Raw genomic sequence first — 15,208 nt, 5'->3', positions numbered from 1 at the left:
ATTTCATGAAATTTATTTTGTTGACGCAAACTTCAAAAGAGCAGAGATACCTCAGAAATGTTCAGAAAAAAGAGCGACAGGAATAAGATTGTGGAATTGAACGTGATATCATTCAAAATGGCATTTGAATGTGATATCGTTAAAATGGCATTTATACTTGACAGTTTGGGAACTCAAAGCGGGTGTAATGCAGCCTCCTGGAGGAAGGGTATCAGACCTTTGGTATAATCTATAGGCTTTTGAGTTTTCTGCACTGCTGAGTGTTCCTGACACTTTATCTATAAGGAACACTTCAACCTAAAACGTCGAAAGGAGTAAATAACGCCTCTGCAAGCAAGTTAATAAGATTGTGTACGTAGGATATTGTTGATGCGGTGAGATTATATGTTCAACATGATTTAAGTATATTATTGGAGTTGAGGGGGATAATGCAAGACAGAGATCAAATCGAATGATATGAAATCTGGCATTGATGGAAATGGGCAGCATAGTGGCTTAGTGATTAGCACTGCTGCACCACAATGCCAGGGACCTGGGTTCGATTCCACCCTCTCCTGACTGTCTGTGTAGAATTTGTATATTCTTCCTGTGTCTGTGTGGGTTTCCTCCCACTGTCCAAACATGTGCAGGCCTGGTGAATTAGCCATGGGAAATGTAGGGTTATAGGGTTAAGGTGGGTCTGGGTGGGATATCCTGGGGGAAAGGAAGATGGTGTGAACTTGATGGGTTGAATGATCTGCTTCTATGCTGTAGGTATTTTATGAAGTTAATTGCCCAGGGCTGAGTATTGGACATGTAATTACAAGTAAATATTATAGAATTTGTTCAATTAGTTTTGAGGGATCTGGAGCTCGAATTGCAAAACTACTCATAAGAGTTATTTGATTGTGTAGAATCCTTTATAAATTGTATGTTGCCTATGTGAGTGAGTGATAAGTGAGTGTGTTGTCTATATTCAGTGAGTGGCAATTCCCACTCCATGCTATACCAGGATACCTGAGTATTAATGGCACAGCAAAAAATAATGTCTTAAAGGGGAACCATTGTCATTTTGGAACTGAGATAGATCCAAAACGCTCAGCACAGTATTTTGTCATACTCTAGCCATTTGCAAATGATTTGGTAATGTTTTGTACTGTTTGATGTTTTCATAAATAGCACTGGTAAATATTATTATAAATCCAGTGTAATTGCCTTTTGATGATAACCTTCCCCCTTTAAAACATTTTTGTTAATCCAATCACTGCAAATTTCACACACAGACACACACAGTGATGGTACTTATAGGTCTAAGTACACCAGATCCTATACAATGTTATACAATGTTAAAATGTCACATCCATTTGAACAGTAAGGAAATACACCATGCCCTTTGCCTTTCCTGAATTATATCTGGGAAAGGATTTTAAATTGAACATAGCAAGGCTGTGGATATGAGTTTAAGATATAGCAAATTTGATTTGATGAATTAAAGCAATCATACAAAGTAACATCTTTAAACCTTTCTCAAATGCATTAATTTTTTTCTTCACAACGGCTATCTGTGAAATTGGCCCTAATTATATCAGTCAATGTCCAAAGGTCAACAATAGATGCAACACATCTTGGAGAGGTTTGGGGTGTGTAGACAATGAGTATAAACTGAGTACTAATATGGCAAATGTCAAACTCACTTCACTTAATGTCTCTTAAAATGATAGTGAGGAGATATAAAAATGTGGAGGAAAGAGTCTGGGAGATCAGCTGCAGGGAGCTCTTGTAATCCAGATGCTGGCTCTCTATGGGACTGTATTAGCAAATATTGGTGGTTGGCTGGGGAGTGTGGAGAAGGTGGAAATGAAAGGGGCACTAAAATTTGAAGTAAGTAAGGCATGAAAAATACTACATAAAACAATCATTTCTAATGCCATTAAATGCCCCTTTTTCCTACCTTGAGCTGATGAAGATTGTTCACTGATTGAGGAACACTCTTGAGAAGTAAAAGCCTAAAAATAAATGGAATCATTTTATACATCTAGCCCATGCAGGCACCAACCCCTGTTGAAAACTCAATCAAGGTGAAGGTATAAATAGTAGTTTGCTCAAACCTAATTGCTAGGGTAGATATTAGCATTACTTCTTTGCTACATCCTCAGAGTACCTCCACTCTCCTGCCAATCCTAAAAAAAAGCCTCAGTTGATAATAATAATGTGGAGCTGAGTCATACAGGTTAGAATACCCATATTTCTAGGTTTTAGCCTTGCTCAGTATTGCCAGATTATCTCAGACTGGGTAACACCAGGTCCATCTGGAATAGCATGGGAAGGGAAATCACGCTGCATTTCATCACTTGCTCAATGTCTGGTGAGCCCCAGTGCAAGATGATTTAGTGGAAGAATCCTCCATATAGGAGCTGGTCAGACAAAAAAATGCAATTTGAACCATTTGATCTTGTCCGTCCAAATATAAAACCTATTATCCTCCAATTACAGCTATGCTTTAAGATGCACACAAATCAAGCAGATGTGTTTCCAAGTTAACCTCTCTTCCAAACCTGACTACTTAAGATAAGACATAGGAGTAGAAGCAAGGCCATTCAGCCCATCGAGTCCACTCCGCCATTTAATCATGGCTGACGGGCGTTTCAATTCCACTTACCCACACTCTCCCCGTAGCCCTTAATCCTTTGCAAGATCAAAAATTCATCAATCTCTGCCTTGAAGACACTCAACATCCCGGTCTCCACTGCGCTCCACGGCAATGAATTCCACAAATTTGCCTGTATTATATTAGTATCAGCCAAGTCGATGCCCTTAAACTCATGGAATAGTGCTCCGACACAATAACTCCGCTGTTAAGTGTTATTAAAAATGCTCAAAAAAGTTCTGACATATTCTATGATTTAATAGCCACTTTCAAAAGCACATGGCCATGGAACAATGTCCCACAAGGACTTGACAACACCAGCAACTCCGCAAGCTGTGAATTTTGTAGCCTGTACTGGCTTTACGTTCTCCTATTCAAAAGTTAGTCTTTGATTACTCTAACCTGCATCACTACACATTATAGGTAGTTTCTAATTAACCAGTGCAGAGATGTTTTTACACACCTCGGGAGCAGGTGAGACTTGGACCCAGGCTTTCTGGCATGGAAACACTGTGCTGCAAGAGCCCCTATTAGTTATTGCATGAATTACTGGGACAGAGAGCGTTATGAAGATGAATTGCAAGGTACAAAGTGGACATCATTGAGTACAATTCTCAGTTGGAAAAATAAATTTTGAAATAGAGTTTTGTAGGGACTTGGCCCAGCATTCCAATTAGGTAAAAGATTTTAACCCCATTGCGAATCCTCTTGCAAGGATGCCTGCCTTGAAGAAGTTTTCCTCCTCTCTCTACCAGATTCTCAGGGAGTCCCTCTCCCACTGCAACTCCCAGGTCATTTCCTCAACAGTTTCCTCATTTCCCCTTCCCCCACTTCACCCCAGTTCCAAACTTCCAGCTCAGCACTGTCTCCATGACTTGTCCTACCTGCCTATCTTCTTTTCCACCTATCCACTCCACCCACCCACCCCGACTTATCACCTTCCCTTCCCCACTCACCTATTGTACTCCATGCTACTTTCTCCCCATCCCCACCCTCCTCTCACATATCTCTCCACCCTTCAGGTTCTCTGCCTGTATTCCTGATGAAGGGCTTTTGCCCGAAATGTTGATTTTACTGCTCTTGGATGCTGCCTGAACTGCTGTGCTTTTCCAGCACCTCTCTAATCTAGACCCCAGCATTCCAGTTAACTGGGAGTGTACTAAAACACACTGGCATGTGCTAATACTAATGTCTGCTCGAAGGTAAACTGGGCTGAGGCTAACTCCTTGCACAAGATGTGAATACAGACTAACCAGTGTTTGCCACCAAAAGGTTCAGCTTTTCTAAATTCATGCAGAGCCAGGAGGAGAAGGAATATTCCTCACAATTCCTGACAACCACTACCAGCTGCAAGCAAGTCCCTCCTGTTCTCTTGCTCCTTCTTTGGCACTTTGCCAAGGCTTAGTTTCATCACTTCATCTGCACATGGATCATTGAATTTCTACAGAAAGAAACTGTTTGGCCTATTTTGCTATGTTGGAGAAGCTATTTAGTCATATTTCCTTGTGTTTTTCCTTTGGTCCTGAACTTTTATTTTAAATCTATTTCCACCACCCTTTACTGAAGTCATTCTAGATCATAACAAGTCAGGGAATGAAACAAATTGTCTTCATTTCCCTTTTTATCTTTAAAACCTTCATAATTTGCATCTGTGCCCACAAATAATCAATCCCTGTGCCACTGGAAACAATTTCTCTTTAATGCACTCTTACAGAATCCTTCATGATTTTGAACACCTCAATCAAATCTCTCATCAAGGAGAACAAACAAATTCACCATTCGCTCACATAACTGAAGCCCTTAGTGATATTTCAGCAAATCGCCCCTATACGCTTTGTAAGATGTTGTTTTGTAAAGGTTTAGCATGGCATCCCTACTTTTCTAACCTTTCCCGTATTATAAAACCCATAATAATATTTTAATTTTAAACAGCCTCCACTATCTATCCTGGAATCTCCAAAATTATTAGAAATTCACCCACACCATCCTTTAAAAATGAAACATTTACCCGATAACAGTTCTCATTTTTCCTTCCACAGAAGTGTATCACTTCATTCTTCTGTCTTAAACTGCTCCTTCCACATGTCTACTGATTTTAACAATCTGACTACATCACCTTGAAATTTTGAAAAGTTTCCCTTATATCTCTAAGTCCAGGTTATGACTTTACTTTGCAAAGAATAGTGATCTCAATACTGAGCCTCTGGGTACACCATTCTCGCTGGTCTGGGAAACAACTATCTCTACTATACTCTGCTTTCCGTCTCTTTCCCGATTTCATATCCATATTCTCACTTTGCCTTTAATATCATATAATTTGATTAGCAGGTTCATTATGGAACACCTTTGAAAGTTCATATATCCTACATTAACTGTACTACTTCAGATCTCTAACATGGACAAGCTGCGTGTGGCAGTGTGACATATGACAACAGGTCATCAAACTTAATGAGATGAGTTCCAAAACCCAATTTCAGACACACCTCAGGTCTCTCAATTAGCAAGTGCACACTGTGTTAACTTTGGATACAAATAAGCAGCACAGTGGCTCGGTGGTTAGCACTGCTGCCTCATAATGCCAGGGACCTGGATGTGATTCCAGCCTTGGTGACTGTGTGGAGTTTGCATGTTCTCCCTGTGTTCACATGGGTTTCTGCTGGATGCTCTAGTTTCCTCCCACAGTCCAAATATGTGCAGGTTAGGTGGATTCACCATGCTAAATACAGGGTAATGGGGATAGGATAGGGGGCTGAGTCTGGGTGGGTTGCTCTTTGGGGGGTTGGTGCAAACTCAATGGGCCAAATGGCCTTTTTCTGCACTACAGGAATTCTACCAAAGAAAAAAGGTGAGCTTCCAGCCTTTTTGTTACCATACCTCGCAATAGCATTTTCCTTTCAACAGATGTCATGCGAGCATCGCGAAAGGATGCAGTTGCCTATTTGGTGAAGAAATTTCATTAATGAAGCATAGCAGCAGCTGATCACTGCTGTAGGGTGCAGTCTGCTTGACGGCCTGATTCTAGACAGAGCTGCCAAAGAGCTGCCACTAAACAAGGGAAACATTGAACAGGTTCATGTAGAAAGATGGATAAAGCACTTTAGATCCAGAAAAAACAGGCAGAACAGGTTAAAAATAGCTTGGCGCAAATGTAATGAATGCACATACATCAGTCACTGATGTTTAACAAATTCCATTGAATCAGAACATCATAAAGCTAACATTTTCTCCTTGAAGGAAGTTTTCAAGTTAACCAGTAGCTTGATTAGCAAACAGGACCCAGCTTCTAAAAATCAAAGGGAAGGTCGTTTTGTGCCCCATTAAAATATGTGTTGTCCATGACCATCTGTGATAATGTAACCAATATTAGCCAATACTTGATATAATAAATAAATACTTGCACTTATTTAAGGTGCTTCACTATCAAGCACCTTATACATTACACTTAAGCAGTTTTGAAGTGCACTTAAAGTTGTACTGTAATTCAATTTGCCAATGCCAGAAATTTTAAATGACTTTATGTAGTTGGGAACATAAAATTACATTGAGATTTTGTTAAATTATGAAGACAAAATTGGGGAAGATGGATTTTAATATAGCTATGCAGAAGGTATTCTATTTTGGACCAAAGAAAGGATAGGTAAAACAATAACAACTATAACAAATAGGAATAGGAGTAGAGCATTCGACCCCTCGAGCCTGTAGGATCATGGTTGATCCGACATTCCTCACATCCACTTTTTTGCCCTTTCCCTCTAACCCTTGATTCTGTTACTAATCAAGAATCTATCTATCTATTTCAGCATTGATTATTATACACAAGGACTCTGCCCCACAGCTCTCTCACTGTGGCGAGAAGTTCCAAAGTCTCTTAACTCTCTGAGAGAAAAAAAAATCTCTTCATCTCAGTCTTAAATTAGCACCTGTTTATTCTGAGACTATACCCTCTCATCCTGGACTCTCTCATGAGGGAAACTTTCTCTCAGCATTTACCTTGTAAATCCTCTTAACAATTCTATATATTTCAATTTAATCATCCCTTATTCTCCTAAACTCCAATGAGCAGAGTCCCAGCCTGTTTAGCCCTTCCTCATCAGACAATTTCCTATACCAGGGATCATCCTAGCGAACCTTCTCTGAATCTTTTTTTAATGGTGTAAAGTTATGGACCGTGGACATAGATTCAAAAAGGTTTCAGAGTTCTGGCTGCACAATGACTAAAATGCAAATAAAAATTGAAAATGGCTAATGATATGTAACTCTATCTTGAAGACTAAATTATAATAGGAAAGAGGCTTTGCTGCAGTTATATATACCTATGGTTGGACAGCGTTTAGAACATTGAGCACACCATTGTTGGACATTGCTGAAACAAAGACCCATTTTGCCAAAGCTTTTCAACTTTTTCTCCTCAGGACAATCCCACAAGAATACCATTTCAAAGGGAAAATGAAAATTTATATTGCAGGGAACAGACTGTTGATTAATGGCCAGTGGAATTGAGTTAGTTATGGCATTACCATAGACAATGCAACAATTAGGAACATAGGAAATAGGAACATTGGAACATATTTCCAAACTTGTTCTATCCTTTGTGGTAATGATGACTGACGGTTAACTGCCAGGCTTAGAACATAGAACAGTACAGCACAGCAGAGGAACAGGCCTTTTGGCCCAACATGTCTGCTCCAACCAAAATGCCACTAATCCTATCTGCCTGCACATGTTCCATACTCCTCTAATTTCGGCTTTTCATGTGTCTGTCTGTTAGACATTTTCAATCTGAGGTAGATTATTGCTAGCTAAAGGTAAGAAGGAATCAACAGCCAAACTGGTGGATGATGTTAGCATCGTTAGTTTTGATCTCACTGAAAAGCAGAACAAGCTCAGGGGGTTGACTGGCCTAATCCTGTTCTTAATTGGTGCCCCAACATACTGGGGATTGAGGCCAAGATGGAAGACTAGAAGAGTAAGAGGTGAGCTGGAGCCATTCAGATTTCATGTCGGGAATTCTCACTGTCTAGTTTCTTGACATGAAGAATAGCCAACTGCTTATAAATGAGGCCTACATTGGTAATAATGAGATGCTAATGTATTCAAATAAGCCACTTATTAGTGTGATTCTTGTCAATTTAACTTTATGTGTGAATCTGAGCATTCTGTCTTTATGTCGAGAATCTCATTCTTCTGATCTTGCCACATTCTCCCAATTGATTTTCTGGTGAATAGCGAGGGTCTTTTCCCTAGGGTAGTGGAGTTCAAAACAAAGCGGCATAGTTTTTAAGATGAAAGGAGAAAAATTTAAAAGGATATGAGGGGCAACATTTCACACAGAGAGTGGTTTGTATGTGGAATGAGCCGCCAGAAGAGGTGGTGGATGTGGGTACAATTACAACATTTAACAGATATTTAGATAAGTACATGAATAGGAAAGGTTTGGAGGGATATGGGCCAAATGCTGGCAAGTGGGACTAAGCTGAGTTCAGGAACATGGTCAGCATGGACTAGATGGACTAAAGTGTCTGTTTCTGTGCTATATGACTCTATGGTGCAATTCAACCCATTCAGTCACAGTTCATCTTTTCATACCAGAATTTTTAACTGAATTCAAATTCTCAAATTATGTGATGGGATTTGAAATTATGGATAACTGGTCTGAGGCTTCTTAATAAATAGGGAACTAATATAACTATTATACTGAGGCAAAAGCAAAATGATGTTGAAAATCTGGAATGAAAAAAGGTTATGCCCAGCAGATCAGACAACACCTCTTCCAAAGGGGACAACCTAAAATATTTAAATGTTCCAATTTGGTTTATGATTTGCAATAATAGAACTGATGCAGGTTGGCTATTGGCAAGTAAGTCAGAGAATTGGCCAAACGTTTTTCTGTGAAGGTACCCCTTTAAGAACACTTGTGCCTCTGTAAGCAATGCAGCAGTGTCAGGGTCTGGCCGGGTTGTCCTCTTGACCTTTATGGTTTTGACAGAGAATAAGAGAGAATGAATGGAATGCTGAGTACTCACAGGCTGCACTTATAGAGTCTGCTGCAGATATTTCAAGCACTGAGATGGTTGGCCTCCTGTCCTTCTACAGGCTGTCTGCTGGTCAGTATTGGCTGATCCAAAACCTCCTGTCTTCTGCAAGATGAGAAATTCTAGTCAAATTACAGGACACTTTTCACAAGATTATGTCATAAAAGGTGTCCGGCAGATCGTTTGTATTTTGCAAATATGTTATCAAGTTCCGCTGCACAATCTTGATCCATCCAGTTCACACTCCTGAAGAGAGGTGTGAGCCATATGCTGAGGTAAAGTCGAGTTCTCCAGGACATGGAGGTTCATCTAAGGCATAACTTCCTCTCGGTTACATTCCAACCTCTTCAGATAACCAACAACTCCTCCCGTTGCATTTTTGCATCTGTGCACTTAACTTAAGTGATTTCCTCATTAGGAACGCAAAACCTTTCGCTGCTCCACTTATCACTGTTTCTCAACAGCAGGAAGATGTTTCCATTTGTTTTTCTCAGATTTGAAATGGACAACTTCATAATTTTCCAATTGGGGCAGCAGCTGCTGCGACTTTGCCCACCCAATCGGCCTAACTATATTTCTACTGATCCCAAACGTACAACTTAAATATTTGCCCCCTCATTTGAACTTGCTTCATAAAACTAAAAAAAAACGAGTGTGAACAATGTTAAAGATAGCTCGGGGAAGGTGTAAATTTTGTAGCTTTTGAAAGAGAGCTGCGGATGAGGGCAAAGCAAGGGGAGAATAAAAGATGGCTAAAAGTATTAATCAAAAAAAAACAAAAGTACTGTGGATGCTGGCAAACAGAAACAAAAACAGAAATGTCTGGAAAAGGTTCAGCAGGTCTGGCAGCAGGTGTGGAGAGAAATCAGAGTTAATGTTTCTAGTCGAGTGACCCTTCTTTAGAAATGATTGTAGCTAGGAAAAGGACTTTTGTTATGCAGAAGATAGGGTAGGGGGCAAGAGAGTAAGAAGTAAACAATAGGTGGAAACAGAGACCAAAGAGAGAGAAGAACACTTGGACAGACAAAGGAGTGGATAACAATCAGCCTTGAAAAATGAATGGCTGCTAATGTGGACTATTAGTGGCTAACATTAGGTTGTGCATAATAGCAGACCACGTGGTGGACAAGGCCTGGTGTGTCAGGCTTGGGATAACGACATAGGGGAAGGTGCCTCTAGCCCTAAAATTGTTAAACTCGATGTTATATCTAGAAGGTTCAAAACACTCCCCTACACCCCTTTCTATTCCTGCACAAAAGGTGTAACACCTGCCCTGCCCTTTTACTTCCTCCCTCCTTGGTACCCAACACATCTTCCAGGTGAAGCAGTGCTTTACCTGCACTTCACACAATCTAGTCTACTGCATTTACTTCTCACAATGTGATCTCCTCTACACTGGGGAAACAAAGCATAGACTGGGTGAGCGCTTTACTGAACATCTACATTCTATCCATAAAAAAGACCATAGCCTTCAGTTGCCTGCCAATTCAACACAGCACCTTGTTCCCTAGCCAACATCTGTGTCTCAGGCTTGCTGCAATGCTCCAGTGAATCTCAATGCACGATTGGGAACTCTACAGCCTTCTAGACTCGATATGGAGTTCAATTTCAGGGCTTGAGGCAGCTTCTCCCACCCCAACCACCACCCCCCCTCTCCCCACACACAAACACACACACACGTCTTGTTATCTCATTATTTGTTATTACACACAGCCCATTGTTAGTCGCTAACAGTCCACATTAGCAGTTATTCATTCTCCTAGGCTGATCATTATCTACTCCTTTATCTGTCCAACAGTCATCTTATCTCTTTGGGCTCTATCTCCACCTATTGTTTACTCCTCACCCCCTCTCCTCTCCTCACCCTACCTTCTGCAAAAACAACATTTTCCTGGCTACAATCAGTTCTGAAGAAGAGTCACTGGACCCAAAACATTAATTCTGCTTTCTTTCCACAGATGCTGCCAGACCTGCTGACCTTTTTTCAGCAATTTCTGATTCTGTGACTGAAAAGATTGATCCACTTCAGAAAACATTTTCTTCGCAAAACTCTAGGTCACCTGTTGCCCCTCAGACACTTTTCTCCTACTGCAGAAGCAAATCCAGTTTCAATCTTGCAATGCTCCTCTCATTTCAGTTTGTTCAGCCAATATGGCCTCCCTATATGTAGGAGACGGTGTTAATAGGTTGCCTTGTTGCCTTACACCTTCAGCTACCACTTGACTCCACCATACTTACCCACTCCATCGCAAATGCTCTTGAATCCCCTTTCCCTGTTCGTCTCAGTAAGTTTACTTACTTTTCCAACAACTTTGAAATAGTTTGGGCCAGATTTGCATGGATGGACATAAGCCCAAGATTCCTCCCCTTTACCTGGTCCCAGTAATTTGCGCCAGTATGGGGTAATGGTACAGGTAGCGAACTCACACTCTTGTACTCTCGATCTCGTCAACGTACATACCTCCAAGTATCTCCCAATTCTTTGAAGCTTTTCAGCATGGCTCTGAACAGTTACCATGAGTTAATTACTGATCATTGCATGCTTTCACAGAAGGGGGCTGCAGACTCAGCATGGATAAGCTGTGAATTGTCGGCCAACAATGTGTCAGTCGCTGGAGTTATCAACGCTGAACAAACAACGACCTCAAGCAAAGGGAATGTCAGCCCTCCCATTGTGTGGAACAAGGACAGGAAGAGATTCTGATCCATCCCTACAGGAATCGCTGTCAACTTGGCTTTAGGGCCTTAAGTTACTTACAATACATAATCGCAGGATCTGCTGTATAGTCACTCTGTTTAATAAATGTCCCATTACTGACTGAGGCTGGTTACAACCTTTTATTGTCGAGCTGGCTGACTGTCTGACCTGTGTAAAGACCTTTTATTTCATTTGGAGATCAGAGATGGACAGCAGTTCTGAAGGGATACCATGTATAAAGTGGTAAGGGGGTAAGAACTTACCCAATGCCATTAAGCTGGTTGCATTAAGCTATGTGCAGACCTTTAGTATGCATGCACCAAGTATCACTACTTACCTGTTCTGTCTGTTACAAAGGATAGGTCTGGCCTCAGTGCCATGCAACCCTCCAAGTAGTTGGACTATCCCATATTACCTGTCCCTCATGCAGAAATTTGTAAAGAAAAACATCTTTGACCACAAGTCTGTTAGGAAGCAGTCAGCACATAGTGTACTTGAGACCCTTCAGGGCAATAAGAGGGTTGACCTTGTCAGGTGCATCCTGAGCAAACTGTCATTTGGCAGATTGTTTCATCACTGAAATTTTCTAACAAGCACCAAGATGTTGCTTGGCTGGCACTGAACTGAGAAGGGCTCTTATACATGTCCGGACTCTCTGTGCCATGGCACGCTGCCCTCGACGTGGCTGTGCGGGGGGATAGAAACTGTCACACATCTCCTTCTGGAATGTGCCTTTGCAAAGGAAGTCTGGACAAAGATGCAGAGGTTATTGGTGAGGTTCGACCCGAGCAACTCTGTGATGCAGGAGTCTGTGCTCTACGGTCTTGTTCCCTGGGATACACCTTCAGACAAACATCCACTGCAACCATCAACTCAGTGAGAGACTCACTTGGGTATGCCAGATACCTGCTGGTCTTCCAGTTGAAAGAGTTGACCCTGGCGCAGTCTTGTACATTGGCATATTCCAAGGTCCAGGACTACGGGCTGAGGGATGCAGCAATGCTTGGGCAGCTGCTATCAGGGTGCAGTGGGGAAAGACTATCATTTAAAGTCTTTCTGCCAAGCACAACAGGGGTCCTTTCAGCCATCAGACCCTCTCAATGCCTCAATGTAAATGGTTCCTAGTACCCAGCATAATCAACAAATGCCTTTCGAGGAGTTGCAACTATTGAGAGAGTCAAGCCCCAATGTTTATTTTTCAGTGTTAAGAAAAAACTGAACTGTCCTGAATTGCTTTAGTAACTGTGTATGTACATAAAGATTTCCTTTATGAATAAAGTATACTTTTGCAATAGAAAAAATGTGGAGACCTTTAATGAATTGAGACTCCAATCTAACTTATTGAGAAATCCACCTCAGAGTTTCTGTTCACAGAAAAGATAGAACTGGGACTTATTCTGCCTGCAGGACATCAAAAATAAATACTTTGATATGTAATTGTTGCTGCATTAGCAAACACAACAGCTAAGTTTTAGAGAGATAGATCACCTCGGTCTCCCTTGTTCTTCATCATGATATGGAGGTGCCAGTGTTGGACTGGACAAAGTCAGATGTCACACAACACCAGGTTATAGTCCAACAGATTTATTTGAAATCACAAGCTTTCGGAGCACTGCTCCTTCATCAGGTGAAGGCCACTGACAAAGAAGCAGCACTTTGTTGGACTATAACCTAGTGTCATGTGACTTCTGGCTTTGTTCATCATCAAGCATTACCAAGTCTGTGACCTGAAAGGTCAGGCAGACTCTTAATTTAATATGTCACCTCAAAAATGACACACTTGAAGTTCAATATTCCTTCAATACGGAAATGAAGTGCTCAATTTGTGTGAGACACGTAATTTAGATTACCTTCACTGAGCTAGTACTTGTTTACCTGCGATTGATTACCTCAAAATATTTGTCTTGGATGCCCTGAAGGATGTGTAAGGTACTGTTTACATCCACACTTCCTCATTCTTGTAAGAGAGGGACTCTAAGGTGGATGTTGCACTGCCAGGTTTACCACACAGGCTAAGAATAGAGGATCTGATGGAAATGGTGAAGGGATAGAAAACAAATGGATGGATGATGGGAAAATGATGAGATAGCATTAGGGGTCTATGTTATGTTAGATTGGGCAAGCTATTGCATTTATGTAGCAATTTATATCCTTTATTCAAATAGTGCCAGGAAATCAACATCCTCTTAAACAAACAATTAGTCTTACATCATTATTGTTAATATCTCACCTGATTTTAACATTGTTTTACCTTGGCAAAACACTGTTTCATGCTTAAACTCATGGGGTTGCATTTGAACCCAGAAATTTCCAGCCAAGAGGTGGCAGTACTACTAAATGCTACAGATTGGACTTAACAATGTATCCCTTCGCATCGTGAACCACAGTATTAAGTAGGAAAAAAATGACTAACTTAGTAAACACAGATGTCCGGCTCACTGATGGGAAAACTTCAGAAATTGCACTGAAAACTAGATTTATCTTGGCCCAAAACAGACGTATGGGACATATGCCCAGCAACAATATGGGTGATCTCATTCCTAATTATGGGTAATCCTCTTAGTTTGCCAACTGTAGTCAAGTATATTGTATTTAACAGCATAATGCTCTGCGTCCACCAAACATGAAGTAGAATGTTTATTTTTAAAGTGGCGCACACATGCCGGTGTTTTGAGAACGGTGGTAAAATTACACCTTATGTCACAGGTCCAGAAAGGAGGAGGAGCTTGGATTTTGGCCTATATAGCAATTGCAGTGACGCGAGGTCACTTTCATGTGACATATCACCAATCTCATTGAAATTATTCACATAAAAAAAATTCAGAGACAGCTTTCACTGAACACTTCAGGTACTAAGGAGCTAACAAAGAGTTGACCAGGAAAGAGCATTACATTGCAAAGGCATTTTAGTGCGATGTGCCATGTTGAAAAAGGCAACCCAAAGAAAGGACTAACTGATAGCTCAGTTACCTGCTGGTGGTCATTGCAGAGACAGCTTGTGCTTTGGTGGATAATGCTTCAGTTAATGATCTAGCCAAACACTGGCTAACTGAGCTGGGCTAAATAAGAGGTTACTTAGATGTTTACAAGGATTTTTTATGGTGCAATGGTAGGCCCCCTACCTCTGGGCTAGATGGTCTAGCTTCAAGACCCACCTTCTCCAGGGGTATGCAATAACATCTTTGAACAGATTACGAGGTCTAATCACTATTAAAAGTTACATCACCACTTTCTGTGCATTTGACATTGGAGGTTTGAAGATATTTTAAAGTATTGGAAGACATCTTGGGATAATTTGCCAAAGTTAAATTTACTCATGGTAGGTTATTGATGTAGACAAACATATAGAAATGAAAAGGCCCCGCAGTGCCTGGGACCCTAGTTCGATTCCCTTATTAGAGTGGTGCTGGAAAAGCACGGCAGGTCAGGCAGCATCCAAGGAGCAGGAAAATCGATGTTTCGGGCAAAAGCCCCTCATCAGGAATGAGGCAGGGACCCTCCATGGAGGAGAGATAAATGGGAGAGGGGTGGGGCTTGGGAGAAGGTAGCCAAGCATGCAATAGGTGGATGGAGGTGGGGATGAAGGTGATAGGTCAGAGAGGAGGGTAGAGCGGATAGGTGGGAAGGAAGATTGGCAGGTGGGACAAGTCGTGAGGATGGTGCTGAGCTCACTGGTTGGAACTGGGGTAAGATGGGAGATGGGGAAATGAGGAAACTGGTGAAGTCTATCCTTGGCAACTGTCTGTGTGGAGTTTGCACATTCTCCCCATGTCTGTGTGGGTTTCTGCCAGGTGCTCCAGTTTCCTCCCACAGTCCAAAGATGTGTAAGTTAGATGGATTGGCCATGCTAAA

The 15,208-nt window shown here is 41.3% G+C and overlaps 1 protein-coding gene across 3 annotated transcripts in view; it reads right to left on the bottom strand.

Annotated features, from left to right (window-relative positions):
* The window catches only part of LOC132815065 (xin actin-binding repeat-containing protein 1-like), a 29,740-nt gene that overhangs the window by 8,963 nt on the left and 5,569 nt on the right, over positions 1-15,208 (bottom strand). Inside the window, exons 2-3 of one of the 3 annotated variants that reach the window (XM_060823759.1) lie at positions 8,650-8,763; positions 1,931-1,985 (exon numbers count right to left, since the gene is read on the bottom strand). The exons of 1 other annotated variant lie outside the window; for it this stretch is intronic. The gene's annotated coding sequence lies outside the window, so the exon portion shown is untranslated. The remainder of the gene's footprint in view (positions 1-1,930; positions 1,986-8,649; positions 8,764-15,208) is intronic. One more of the 3 variants, XM_060823760.1, reaches the window with a different exon arrangement.

Source organism: Hemiscyllium ocellatum, chromosome 4 (assembly GCF_020745735.1).
Source record: "Hemiscyllium ocellatum isolate sHemOce1 chromosome 4, sHemOce1.pat.X.cur, whole genome shotgun sequence".
Classification (NCBI taxonomy): domain Eukaryota; kingdom Metazoa; phylum Chordata; class Chondrichthyes; order Orectolobiformes; family Hemiscylliidae; genus Hemiscyllium; species Hemiscyllium ocellatum.
Note: the sequence above shows the minus strand (reverse complement) of the source record. Positions and strands in the feature narration are given on the sequence as shown.